This window comes from Theobroma cacao, chromosome 3 (genome assembly GCF_053813885.1).
Source record: "Theobroma cacao isolate CCN51 chromosome 3, ASM5381388v1, whole genome shotgun sequence".
NCBI classification, from domain to species: domain Eukaryota; kingdom Viridiplantae; phylum Streptophyta; class Magnoliopsida; order Malvales; family Malvaceae; genus Theobroma; species Theobroma cacao.
In genome coordinates this window covers 34,233,764-34,248,131 of record NC_142641.1, presented here as the reverse complement: position 1 = coordinate 34,248,131, position 14,368 = coordinate 34,233,764, and positions in this window count along the sequence as shown.

Sequence of the window (14,368 nt, the reverse complement as noted above, 5' to 3'; positions counted from 1 at the left end):
GACATTTTATTCATGATCATGTCGAAGAAGTAATGTGTGGTGCTGGATAGTGACTCCTCAAGCTTGGACAATGAAAAAGAAGAAATGGAAGAGAGAGCAAATTTCTACTTAATGGCCAAAGATGATGAATCCGAGGTAACATTTCATTTATGTGATATTACATTTGATGATTTTCAAGATGATTATGATTGTTTTTATGCTGAATTTGAAAAATGGGCTTCAAAATATAAAGTTTTGAAAAAGAAGGCCATGTTAATGAATGAAGAATTAGAGAAAATTAAGCTTGATTTCAATATAGTTTTTGATCAAACAAATATCCTTCAAATTGAACTTGAGCATTCCAAAATAGATTTTGAATTTTTGAAGTTGGAACTAGAGAGTAAAAATGGAGCCTTCCAAAAGGCCTTGGGTGAAAATGTTGCTCTTAAAATTACAATGGAAAAGATTTCAAAATTGAAATTGGAAAAGGAATAAGAACTTAAGAGAAATACCAACTTTAGAAAGAAAAGAATGCATTTTCATCTTATTGTTATGTGTGTAGTGAGAAAGGTCACATCTTTTATGATTGTTATCATAAAGGAAGTAACCTTCCCAAAACCAAATTTATTTGGGTGCTCAAAGGTATATTTGTTCCTACTAACCTTCAAGAACCTATAAAAGTATAAGTACCTTTAAAGAAGAATTGAAAATTTGTTTTGTAGATTAAGCAAAGACAAAAAGAACAATGCTTGAAAGCTCAATCAAAGGAGAGGTAACCTTGGTACATGGATAGTGGCTGCTCAAAACATATGACAGGAAATGAAGGATTGCTTCTCAAGCTTGATAGAAAGAAAAGTAAAAGTGTCTTTCTTAGTGATGACTCCAAAGGTATTATCTAAGGAATTGGAATTATTAGTAACATTTCTCAAACTCAAATTAATAAAGTTTTACTTGTTAAAGGTTTAAAGCATAATTTATTAAGCATTAGTCAACTTTATGACAAAGGATATAGAGTTTTTTTTTATTCTCATGGATGCCAAGTTATGGACATTAACACTAATAAAGTAATATTCAATGGCAAAAGAATTGAGAACATGTATGTGATATTTCTGGATAACATCAAGAATGAATCGTGTTTCATGGCTAATGATGTATGTGATAGTTGGTTGTGGCATGGAGGACTTGGACATGTTAGTTTGCATACAATTTCCAAACTCTTATTGGACTTCCAAAGATTCTTTTGAAAATGATAAAGTTTGTGATGCATGTTAATTTGGAAAACAAGTTAGAAGCTCTTGTAAATTAAAAAAGGTGATTTCAACTTCTAGACCAGTTAACATATTGCATGTTGACTTGTTTAGACCTATCAATGTTGTTAGTATGGAAGGAAAATCATATGGCTTTGTTATTATTGATGATTATTCTAAGTATATTTGGGTGTATTTTCTTGCTCACAAAGATGATGCATTGCAAACTTTTGTTAATCATTGTAAAAAAGTGCAAAATGAAAAAGGGCTTATCATTGTTAGTGTTAGAAGTGACCATGGTGGTGAATTTAAGGGTGATGAGTTTGAATTTTTTTGTAATAAAAATGATTTTGATAACAATTTTTTAACCCCTAGAACTCCATAACAAAATGGCAATTGAGAGATACGACAAAAGCAATGTTTTGTGAAAACAATTTGCCAAAATACTTTTGGGTTGAAGCTGTAAACATAGTAACCTATATTTTGAATAGAGTTTCCATTAGACTTGTGGTTTCAAAAACTCCTTATGAGCTTTGTAAAGGAAAAAAACCAAACATTTCACATTTAAAGAGTTTTGGATGTAAATGCTTTGTTTTAAATAATGAAAAATACACCTTGGGAAAATTTGACGTTGAGAATGATAAAGCTATTTTCTTAGGCTATGCATTGAATTCTAAAGCTTATAGAGTATTTAACAAAAGAAGTTTAGTTATAGAAGAATTTATTCATGTTGTTTTTTATGAAACTAATAAGCCACAAAGAAAGGTAGAGCTTGATCATGATGATGTAGATGATATTGAGAAGGGAATGGAATAAATGAGCTTGGATAACAAAAAAATGATGGGGACAACTCAAAGGAGAAAAATGAAAAAGAACCTTTACAAAAAAACTTACAAAAAGCTAAAAATCAGCATAATGATCTTCCTAGAAGTTAGAGATTTGTAAGAAATCATCTTCAAGAGTAAATCATTAGAGAACCCTTGAAAGGTGTCAAAACTAGAAAAAGCCTAAAGGAAGCTTGTGAATATGTGACATTCATTTCACAAGTAGAACCTAAGAAGTTTGAAGAAGGTAAAAAAAAAAAAAAAGAGAATTGGATGATTGCAATGCACGAAGAACTGGGCCACTTTGAAAGGAATTGAAAGGAACAAGGTTTGGACCTTAGTTCCAAAGCCAACCAACCATCCAATCATCGGTACCAAGTGGGTATTTAGGAACAAAATGGATGAGTTGGGTAATGTGGTAAGAAACAAGGCAAGGTTAGTTACTCAAAACATCAATCAAGAGGAAGTTATTGATTACGATGAAACTTTGGCTCTCATAGTTAGATTGGAAGCAATTAGACTCTCACTTGTATTTGCATGTTATATAAATTTCAAATTATTCCAAATGGATGTTAAAAATGCATTTCTCAATGGTTTAATTCAAGAAGAAGTTTATGTTGAACAACCCCTAGTTTTAAAGATTTGAAAAGATTGATCATGTTTATAAATTGCATAAAGCTTTATATGGATTAAAGCAAGCTTCTAGAGCTTGGTATGAAAGACTTTCAAAATTTTCAATTGAAAAAGGATTTTCTAAGGAAAGTGTAGATACCGCTCTTTTCATTAAGAAAGACAAAAATGATTTGCTTGTTGTTCAAAGTTATGTAGATAGCATAGTGTTTGGTGCTACTGATGAAAAATTATGTGAGAATTTTATTAAAGAAATGCGAGGTGAATTTGAAATGAGTATGATGAGAGAATTAAAATTCTTCCTTGGTCTACAAATCAAGCAATGTGAGGATAGAATCTTCATCAACTAAGAAAAATATACTAAAGAAATGCTAAAGAAGTTTGGTGTGATAAATTTGAAGTTGATTGGAACACTAATAAGTCTTTCCACAAAGGTATGAAAAAGAAAAAGATGAGAACCAAAAGCTCTATAAAGGTATGATTGGTTCACTTATTTATATAATAGCCAATAAACCTGATTTATTATTTCATGTGTGCTTGTGTGCAAGATTTCAATCATGTCCTAAGGAATCACACTGAACTACTATAAAGAAGATCTTTAGATACCTCTTGGATACTCAAGGCTTAGGCTTATGGGATACAAAAGGGTAAACTCTTGAACTTCTTGGCTATTCCAATGCTGATTTTCTTGGTAGCAAAACTGATCGAAAGTTAATTCCTTGGGCACATGCTTGTGTCTTGGTTTAGTAAGAAACAAAGCTTAGTTGTTTTATTCACTGCTAAAGCTAAATACATTTCAATAAGTAGTTGTTGTGCATAAATTTTATGGATTAGGCAACAATTAAACAATTTTGGCATGTCCATGTTTAACATTCTTATCTTTTGTGACAACACTAGTGCTATTAATATCTCTAAAAATCTTGTTCAACACTCTAAAACTAAGTACATTGAGATTAGACATCATTTTAATAGAGATCATGTGCTTAAAGGAGATGTTAAAATTGAATTTGTTGATACCTTGCATCAATTAGCTAATATCTTTACAAACCATTAAAGGAGGACCAATTTTGTAGAATTATAAGAGAATAAAGAATGCTTGATGTGTATGTGCTTAAATTGAGCTAAATTGAATATGTTTTTGATGATATATTATGTGAAATTTGGCTTTATCTCTTATTTTAATTGATTAAGATTGTGTTTTGATCAATTAGGGAAGGTTTAGAAATCAGATAGAACCTACCTTGATTAGTTAAGACTTCCTTTAATTAGATAGAGTAATTCTATTTGCTAAGGATAAACCTAGATTAGTAAAGTTTTAATCAGTTAAGAGTCCTTTTAACTAATTAAAATAGTCCTATTTGCTAAAACTGAAGCAAAATCTTTAAGTCAATAGCACTTTAACCGGTTAAAGCACTAGGACTAGAAAATCCTCAAACGCAAGCTATTTGAATTTTAAAATAAAAAAAAATGAGGAAGAATGGGTACGAGAACCTGACATTAAAAAATAGGTTAATCAACTATGATCAATCTTATTTAATTTCTTCAAAAATTGACACCTTTCCAAAGCCTTAAAGCTGAAAACCTAGATTCTTTCTCAACATCTTACCTCTCTGTACTCTTAAAGAACACGTTAAACCCTAACTTCTAAAATCTAAAATTTTCATGGCAAAGACCTCAATGACCAGCAAAGATTCTGAAAAAGAGAAAAGAAAAGGAAGATTGCTAACTATTCTAGCTAAGAAAAAGAGTAAAATGGCTTTGGATATGCCACCAAAGAGGAAAATGTTAAGTTTGAAACAAAAAGGGTCAAAAATCAAGGAACCTACATCAAAAGGAATATCTATCAGGAAAGGTAATCCTCAAACCTCTTGATTTAGGAATAAAATTCATGCCGATAGATTTAAGAAGATTGAAATGCAATTATATCTTGTGGAAAGTTCTTTGATTAGCCTAGTTTTAATTAGGCTTTTGTGGTTAAATTTGCACTATTTGGGTACTTTGATGAACTAAAATTAAAAGGGTTAAGACCTTTAAAAATAAATCATATAATCCAACCTTGGTTAAGGAATTTTATTCTAGCATTGCTTTAGGAAGATATGAGCTTATAAATCCTGAAGAATTTGTAGAAGATGGGTTGAAAGTATTTTTAAGTGGAAAGGAATTTGCAATCATTGCTAAAGATTTTAGAAAATTGCTAAAAACTAAATACAAAGTAGGGGAATTGAAAGTCCCAAAAACTTATGATCCTTCACCCATGTAGGAAATTGTCACTGGTAGAAAAAAGAACCTACCCTCCAAGAGTTAAGTAAGTAACATTAAAAATACATAGGTGAAAATCTTTCATTACTTCATTGCATCCACACTTCATAGGAGGAGTAACAGTTACAATTATGTGACCTCCCAAGATCTGTGGCTAGTGGAGTTTGCATTCAATGAGATTCCATTGACTATTGCCAGATTCATGATTGAGAGAATAAAAGGAATTTATCTGGGAAACAAGACAAATTTGTCATATGGGAATATCATCTCATCTCTAGTCAAGAAAAAGGATATCTAAAGCATTAGATTCCAAGGAAACTAGATTAAAAGCAAGGTTCAGGGGATCATTTTAGGATGCTTACCAAAAATTAGGGACAAGTTGACTGGAAAAGAATGTATCAAACTTCTCAAAAGTGCATCAGCAACCCTTGGTGTTGAAACACCCTCCACTCCACCATCTAGAGCTAGCCAACCCACTGCTCCAAATAGTTTGATTCTCAATTTGTTAATGGAATTGATGGAAGGCTAAGTGAACAAGAAAAATGGAATAGACAATTGGAAGAGAAGATTTTGGAAATTGAAGTAAAAATGGAAAGTATTGAAAAATCTCTTTTCAAAGGTAAAAAGGATGCAACTCCTGCACCTAAAGGAAAAGCAACAGTTAAGAGCTCTAATCTCTAAATGAGAGGATTGCTATAGAGGAATTTGAGACACATGCCTTTGACCTTGAGGCTGAAGTTGTAAAAGAGAGTGCTGATATAAGTCCTCTTAAGGTTCTTGAGCCAGCACTTGAAAATGAAGAGCAAAATGATGAAATAGTAGGTGAAGATGAAGAAGAAATGGATACTGGTAAGGAAACAGAGCAAGAAGGTGGTGAGGTAAATGAAAATCCAACACCAGAAGATAAAGAAAAACAACAATATACTAGAATGTCACTTGAAGCTGATATGGAAAAAGGAAACACTAAGGAAACAAAATCTAAAAAAGACAATGAAGTTGGACCATAAAGGATTCAAAAGAAAATGAAACTAAGGAAGAGGGAAAAGAGAAGAGAGAATAATGACATTCTCCTTGAATCATCAAACCTATTGCCAATAGAAACACCTAAATCTTCTGAAAAGATCCTACTCTTAAATTTTATAAAAGAACTTACAAAAGAGGAAGCAGAAAAAGCAGCTAATGCAAAAAAATAGCAGATGTATCAATTGAGATAGAAGATGAGCAACCTAAAAAAAATGAAAAGGAATCTTAAGATAAAGGCAAAACAGTAGCATCTGAATCAGCCCTTGGAAAACCTTCAAGCAGAGGAAGAAAGACAATGGCCACCAAAACTAAAGTCTTCAAAATGAGAAATTCTGCAAGGATAGTTGAGACTACTGATAAGCCACCCCCCAAACTTGCATCTCTTAAAATTATATCTGCATCCCCTGAACCTCTTACCTCATCCAAATCTGAACCTTTTAAACCTATCCATGTCAACCCCTTAACTATACACTTAGGAACTAATGAATCCTCAATTAATGAGTCCTCAACAGACTATGATTAAGGTAGTAAATACGTAGAATAAACCCTCTTTTGTTGATACCAAAAAAGGGGAGAGAAGATAGGAAGAAAAAGAAATAGGATGCAATATTTTCTATTTTATTTTGCTGAGCAATTGCTAGCTTGAGTTGTGGTGAAAAATTGCTAAATGTTTGTATCTATTTTTTATGATTGTTCTTGCAAATTTGTGGCAAATATTTAAATAAGCATTCATGTTTGATGCTGAAATATGTGTATATAGATATACATTAAATTTGCGAAAAAAAATTGAATTCTTTAAAATTGTTTATGCACATATTAAGGGGGAGTAATTCCTCATTTGCACATAGATATAAAGCATACATAAACATTGCTCTCTTCATCTAGGAGTGTTTTATCATCATTAAAAAATGGAGACAGTGTTTAACTCCATATGTTTTTTATGATAACAAAACATTCCTTATTCATCAATGTCTAATTACATTATTTAAGTGTGCAAGAAAAAGTTTAATCCCCTAATAGAATTATTATTTGAAAACAAATCAAGAAGCTTGCTTTGTTACGAGAATGGTTAATTAATTAAACAAGCAAAAGGGAAAGAACTTAATGAAGACAGAATGATATTAATTGATTAACATGAAGCCTTAATCAATTAAGGCTATTTTGGGCACTACACTTAAAGTGAAAACAAAAAAGCTTTAATAAGTTAGCACAAGGCTTAACTGATTAAGGATGAACCGGACGCAAAACAAAAAGTTCTTAACCGGCTAACCAAAGGGATTAATTGGTTAAAGCTCAAACTTGAAGTACCTAGTAGCGCCAAAATTCAAATTCAAAGTGATATTGACTGTTGAAAGGCGCAAAATGAAAAAATTCAACTTTGAAGATTTCTTAATTAGTTGGAGCTTATTGAAGGGAGAGAAGCCTTAATTAGTCAAAGGGAATACCAATAAGTTACAAAAAGGCTGGTGAAGAATGCTACTTGAAAACAAAAAGTCTTTAATATGTTAAAACTATCGTTAACTGGTTAACATAGAGAAGCAGACTACATGTCAAAAAGGGCTTAATCGGTTAAAGCATTTGTTTAATTGGTTCAAGGTTCATTACCAACACATTTGAATTTAATTGCTAGAAGACAAAATAACAGCTAGTAACGACTAGAAACTATCTCTAACAATTAAAATGAGTATTTCAAGTATTTGAAGGCTCTCCAACGATCATAAATGAGATAGAAAAGACACCAAGAGTTTGAGAGAGATTAGAAAAGCAAAAACCTTCTCTATTACACTTGTATTCCACTCTTATCTTTGTAAAAGTGTTTGAGTTTGAACTTATACTTATTAAATTAGCTAGGTGATCATTTGTCCATTATCTTGCTCTTATTTCTTATTTGGTTAGAGTATGTGATGCACTTTGAAGGTTGTTGTAATACCCTATACTTTGATATGGTGACAAATAAAGTTTATCGAGTGCGAATTGAGGCCAATTATAATGTTTAAACGTGATGGAATATGAAAAGAGTAGTTTAGGATAAAATGATCCGCATGCGAGAAAATAATAATATTTTATTGAAGGAGAATCTGTGAGATAAAAGGGTGATTCGGTAGTCAATTGAGGCATAATAAGGTATTTTGGGTACTAAGAAGACAAGAGAAAATTTTTTGAATAAAATGATATTTTATTAATAAAATAATATTAAAATATTAATATTTAACCGAATGTCGAAATTAGTCATGAAGAAGGATCATATGGTTGATCCAAATGGAGGAGAAGAAATATAAGCAAATTTTTGGAGAATGAGCAACAAAAGTAAAATACCCGTGTTTGGCTAAGTCGAGCCAACGCGAATAAGTAAATATTTAAATATTATGATAATACCGAGTTGAAGTGCAATTTTGATATTTTGGTGGTACACGTATAGAGAAAGGAAGATAGATGAAAATTAAAATTTTTAGACGCATCAAAGGGATTGAATTTAAAATATAAAAGTTGAAGGATTATGTAAAGAAATTAAATGAAAGAGATAAAATAAACAAATAGTAAAAATAATAATACAAGTATGTATATATAAAAATAAAATAAAATAACTAAAGGAAGACCAACATGGGCAGCCGCCCATGTGGTCAATAAAAAGAGTTAAAAGACTCTTTAATTAAATTGATGGAAAGGGGCCGACCATGTGGAACAAAGGGGAAAGAATGAAAGGTGTGAAGGGCCGGCCAAGTTGGAACAAAATGGAGAATAAAAAATATATATATATATATAATTGAATAAGTAAAGTGAAGAAGACAAAGAAGAAGAGAGAAGTTGGTTAGTGAAGAGAAGAAAAAGAAACAAGAAAAAGGCGTGAGCAAAAAGAGCAAAAAGAAACAAGAGAAGGCCGAGAGGTGAGGAAGAAAAGGAAGGTGGAAGAGTTGAGTTGAGGGGGGCGATTTTGTTGCCATTTAGGTAGAAAAAGAGAGCTATTTTTCTATCAATTTAAAGGGTGAGAGGAGCAGCTTTTGCTGTTGATTTTGAAGGCTGAAAAGTGTAGTTTTGGCTACTGATTTTGAAGGTTGAACGGTATGGTTTTTGTTATTGATTTTAAAGGCTAAAAGGTGCAGTTTAGTTGTTAATCTTTGTGGCTTTGGCTACTGATTTTTTAGGGAGAATAGTGTAGTCAAGCTGCTAATTTTTGAGGAGAAATAGAGCAACTTAGCTACTGATTTTGAAGTCAATATGAGCAACTTTGGCTGTTGAAAATTATTAGTTAAAGAAGCAAGAAATTGTGGCAGGCGGTGAGAGGGAGAGAGAGGAAGAAATTGTGGACAGCTTGTGCATGTGAGAAAAGAAAAAGAAAGACAAGCAAGGCTCTGCTAGACGGTGAAAGAAAGAAAGAAAGAAAAGAAAAGAAAAGAAAAAGAAAAAGAAAAAGAAAAAAAAAAGAGTGGGCATGGCCCAACAAGAAAGAAAAATGGGCATGGCCCAATAGAAAGAAGATGGGGAGAGATCATAAAAAGGGCCCAATAGCCATTAAGGAGGAAAAGCCCAAAAGAGAATAAAGGTGGAAAGAAAATTGGACTTGGACTAATCTAGTCCAAATAGGTAAAGAAAATTTTCTTTGCTTTTATTTGGCCTATTATGAAATTGTATTATTTTAAGTTAGCCATTTGTTTAATTAAATTTTTGATTATTAGTGATATGAATTAAATTTAAATTACTTTAATACAATATTTAAATATTTTATTAGGAGGTGTCATAGGACTAAAGTAAAGAAGAAAATGTGAAATTTACGAATAGTGCTCGAATGAAGTTAAGAAATTTTAAATGATTCGTTGTGAAGAATTATTGATGTCGGAGTAATTTAGATGCATAATTTGGTTGAGAGTGTTAAGTTGAATAGTAAATATTGGAAGAAATGAGGAGAAATAATGTGGATTTATGATAGAATGAGAGAGAGAAGTGGAATTGAAGCACTAAGTGTATTAGGTTTAAATTGTTGCTAGGAAAGTTGTTGTGGAAGCGTGATGAACGAAGTATATGATTGGCAATTAGGAATAATTATACACGCATACGAATCAATAGCGACGTAGTAATCCCGCTATTGTGAGGTGAGTAACCTTATCATCATCTTAATTATCTAAAGTATGTTTTATTCGATTTTGTGAATTTTATGGAAAATGAATTAAATGATTAATTTTTCGATTTTATAAATAAAATGTGATTTAATGAAATGATTTTATAATATTGTCTTAAAATTGAATGATGGTTTGAAAATAGAGTAATTGGAGACTGTTTTTATGTGTTTTAAATTCATGATTCTAATTGATTGGCTTATAGCAATATTGGCATGAATGGTTGATTTGATAAATGTGTTGGAAATGTATAAATTGTTGATTTGCCTTGAAAGGCTGTAAAATAAAATAAAATAATTGTCATGTCATGCTATTACAAATTTTATTGCATGATGGGTTTAGCTTGCTGCAGTGGGCGGGTTTTCTATGGACCAGCCTATTAGAAGGGTACGGAATCTCGTTATATTTTATCTCGGTTGGAAAGGCGAGGAGGGTAACTCCCGAGGTATAACTTTTAGAGTTCACTTCATGCCAAACCACCACGTGAGGGTGAACTCTGCCAACGCCAAGGAACGGCTATGTTTTCAAAATAAAAACATGATTTATGCATACATAACTTTTTAACAGCCTTGACGGACTCGGTTGGGATATCCCTCGATCAAGGTATCCCTGATAACTGGGTATGAGAATGTTTTTGGCACGAGCCAAAGTTTTAAGAAATTCATAAGCCATGTTGATTACTCGATTTATATGAATTGATTTTATTTGGTTGAAACAAGTTGAAAGGTGATGAATTATAGTATGTTAAACTATTTTATCTGTCTCCATTTACTCGACTTTAGATATTTTAGATGGTATTTGTTTACTCACTGAGATTATATAATCTCACCACCCTCCTTTCCACCCATTTCAAGCTCAGGATAGTCTATAAGATAGCTGATTTCATCGAGGACCACCATTGGATTTGCATCTTCCAAATTGTAGGTTCACAATCTTTCTTACTTTTGGTTATTTGAGGGCCCACTTGTTACTGTAAATTAAATTAAATACTCCGACTTACTGTATTATGATATATATGAATTTATTTTACTTTTACGTTGTAAAAATTATTTATGCAATGTTCTAAAAATATTATTTTATGAGAAAATTGAATATTTTATTTAATATTTTTATTTTATTCTAATAGTCATAATTTTGTTTTAAACAAATATTTTAGACGTCCAAATTTATTTTTGATTATGAAATATGTGTTTTGCACCTGTATACTATATTATTAGCTAGTTTTAAAATTTTCAAGGAAAAATGACTAAAATACCCTTGTGAGACGAAAATTATTTTTTTTATTGTTTTAAGTTGGAAATAGTTTAAAATCTTTTAGAACATGATATTTGGCAACGGTTACTCACAAGGGAAATGAGAAGCTGATATTAAAGCCTTACAGGATTTCGGTTGACATTTCGGGTAATGAGTGTCGATCGGGACATCACGACGGTTGTCACGGGCTCTAGGGGAGTTTCGGGTCGTGACAGTTGTTGTAAGGGTTTAGAGCTTGGGTTAAAAGCTCACATTGTAAATGCTTGGTGGAAGTTATTAATTCCACTAGTTTTAATGAAGTTGGGTTGAAAATCCTTGATTAGAAATATCAAGGTAGTGGATGTAGGTTAGGTGAACTGAACCACTATAAATTTTATGTCTTGTCCTCTTCTTTTAACCTCTCTTTACTTGGTGTTTAATAACCTCAACAAGTTCTCAACCATCCATCTCAAATCTTTCAAACAATTTTCAAATTATTAGATTTATGTTTAAAATATTTTTAAAAGTGTTATTCACCCTCTTCTAGCACTCCTTTGGGGACCAACATGGTGATCTATCTCAAGGGGTAAGGACTAGATCCAACTTAAGAAATATTTGTAATTATGTTGCATTCATCTCCCAAATTGAACCTAAGAATGTAGAAGAAGCCTTGGGAGATGATAATTAGATCTTGGCTATGCAAGGGAAACTTAATCAATTTGAAAGAATCCAAGTTTGTGACTTAGTGACAACACTTAATGATCATCCCATCATAGGCATTAAATAGGTTTTTAGGAATAAGATGAATGAAAATAGTGTCATAACTAGGAATAAAGTTAGAATAGTTGTTAAAAGGTTATACAAAATCTTCAAGGATTGGAATTAATTCAATTGCCCATAAATATAAGGCTTATACTTCAAATTGAAGGGCACAACTAGAACTAAAAAACTATTGGAAATCATCCATAAAACCCTTAGAGGCTTGAGAAGAAAATTTTGAAAAGGTTTTAAAACCTTGAGAATCGATTTTTGATTGCCTAAACTTTATAGTCATCGATTCTTTTTGCAAACTTCCACCATTGTTTTGTTTTCTTTTCGTAAATGCGACTCTAGCTAAATCTTTCATTGGTTAAGGTTTAAACAATAGTTATTTGAAACCTTGTGAATCGGTTAAGAAGAAGAAAACCATATGGATTGCATTTAGCGGGGAGACTTGGTGCCCTTGTTATCGATTAATGTTCCTTGGTGTTCTTAGTTGTATTTTTTTTTCAATTTGCCTCTCCCCTAGCTAGCACTAGGCTTTGTAAACATAAGCAACCTTAATCTTCTTAAGAGTTTTTTGCAATTGTCATTCATGTACGTCACCACTGGAGGATTGGCACTTGGACAACTTGTGGTTTGCCATAATCCAGCTTGATGAAAAGGATTAAAATTATGCTAAATCTTTGTGATTTTGAAACCAAGGACATTAGGTGTAACGATTTTTATCCTCTAGTTAAGGTTTGTCTATGCTAAATAACCAAAGTATGATTCTGCCAAAGGGAAAATTATTAAATTTCCATTACGTATTGTAGTATATGTGATTGCCTGCCTTTTCCCCAACATAATTTTCAAAACCTCCAAGCACAATTTTCAAATCTTTGGAGTAAAATTTTCAAATCTTCTAGGCATAATCTCTAAAACATCTGCATATAATTTTTTAAAACCTTTGAAAAACCATTTTCAAATCCTTCAAGTAAAATTTTTCAAATCTTTTTGATATAATATATTCAAAATCTCTAAGTACAATTTTTAAAGCCTCTAGATAACCATTTTCAAAACCTCTAGGGTACAATATTTAAAGCCTTCAAGTAACCAATTTCAAATCCTTCGGGTGACAATCTTCAAAACATTACCAAAAATATATATTTTGGTTGATAATCGGGTCCAATCGCTTAAGATATTGGTTAGTTTAACGACAAATTTGTCGACAGAACCGCTGATGAGAATTCCATTAGTAACCTACATTTAAACCCCTAAACGGTTCATTTTGCCCTCATTTAATTTTTTAATAACCAACAAAAATTTTCGTTAGTGATTCCGTCAATGAACCAAATTAAAACCCCTCTGAGCGGTTCATTTTCCTCCCATTTATTTTTTTAATCACCGACAGACCTAGGCCCTCTGTTAGTTACTTGTTCTTTTTACTATCGTTTGAACTGCTCAATCCCTCTGCCCTTTCGATTCCCCAAGCTCTAGTTGACACACGAGACCATAACAAAACACCATTTATGTTAAACTTAAGTCCTCCGCCAATTGCTTGTTCCTTCTCCTACCATTTTAATTGCTTGATCCCTCCACTCGTTCGACTTCCCAAGCTCTAGTAGATGTCCTGCTCCCAATTGTTGCTCCAACCGAAAAAATTTGTCAAGAATATATTTGAAGCTTATTCTTGTATTTTAAAATTATTTATTGGAGTATGAAAATTTTTGAATCTAGCCATACAGCTATCAAACCTTGGTAAGTTGGTAACAAATATGTGTTGTTGTTGCTCCCATTGTTTGGGCTCTTACTATAAAATTGTCGGTGCCCTAATATTGTAGATTGCCTAGTTAATATGTGAAATTGTAATTGTTGTTTGTGTGAAATTGTTGTTATTATTTGAATGATGCTTTGAGCAATCTATTGCTAGTTTGAATAATTGGCTTTGATGAAAAAGTTGAGATTAATTTAAATCATTATTAGTAAGTATGCAAAAAAATTAGGGTTTAGTTTTTAATCAATTGTAAAAATATTTTAATTAATTAAACATTTAACTAAATTAGTAATTAGATTTAATTTAAAATATATTTAAATTAATTAAGGTGTTAACAATGGCGAATCTAGGATTTTGTACGAGTGATGATTAAAGAGCAATCAAGGTCATGAATCGAGTCAATGATTCGATTAGGAGCAAAAAAATTAATCACTTTTGAAAAAAAATTAAATTATAACATGAAATTTCATTAACAATTTAAACATAAGTTTCAAACCCTAAGAAAAAAAAAAGAAAAAAATAAATCCGTGTCAATGGTGTTGGTAA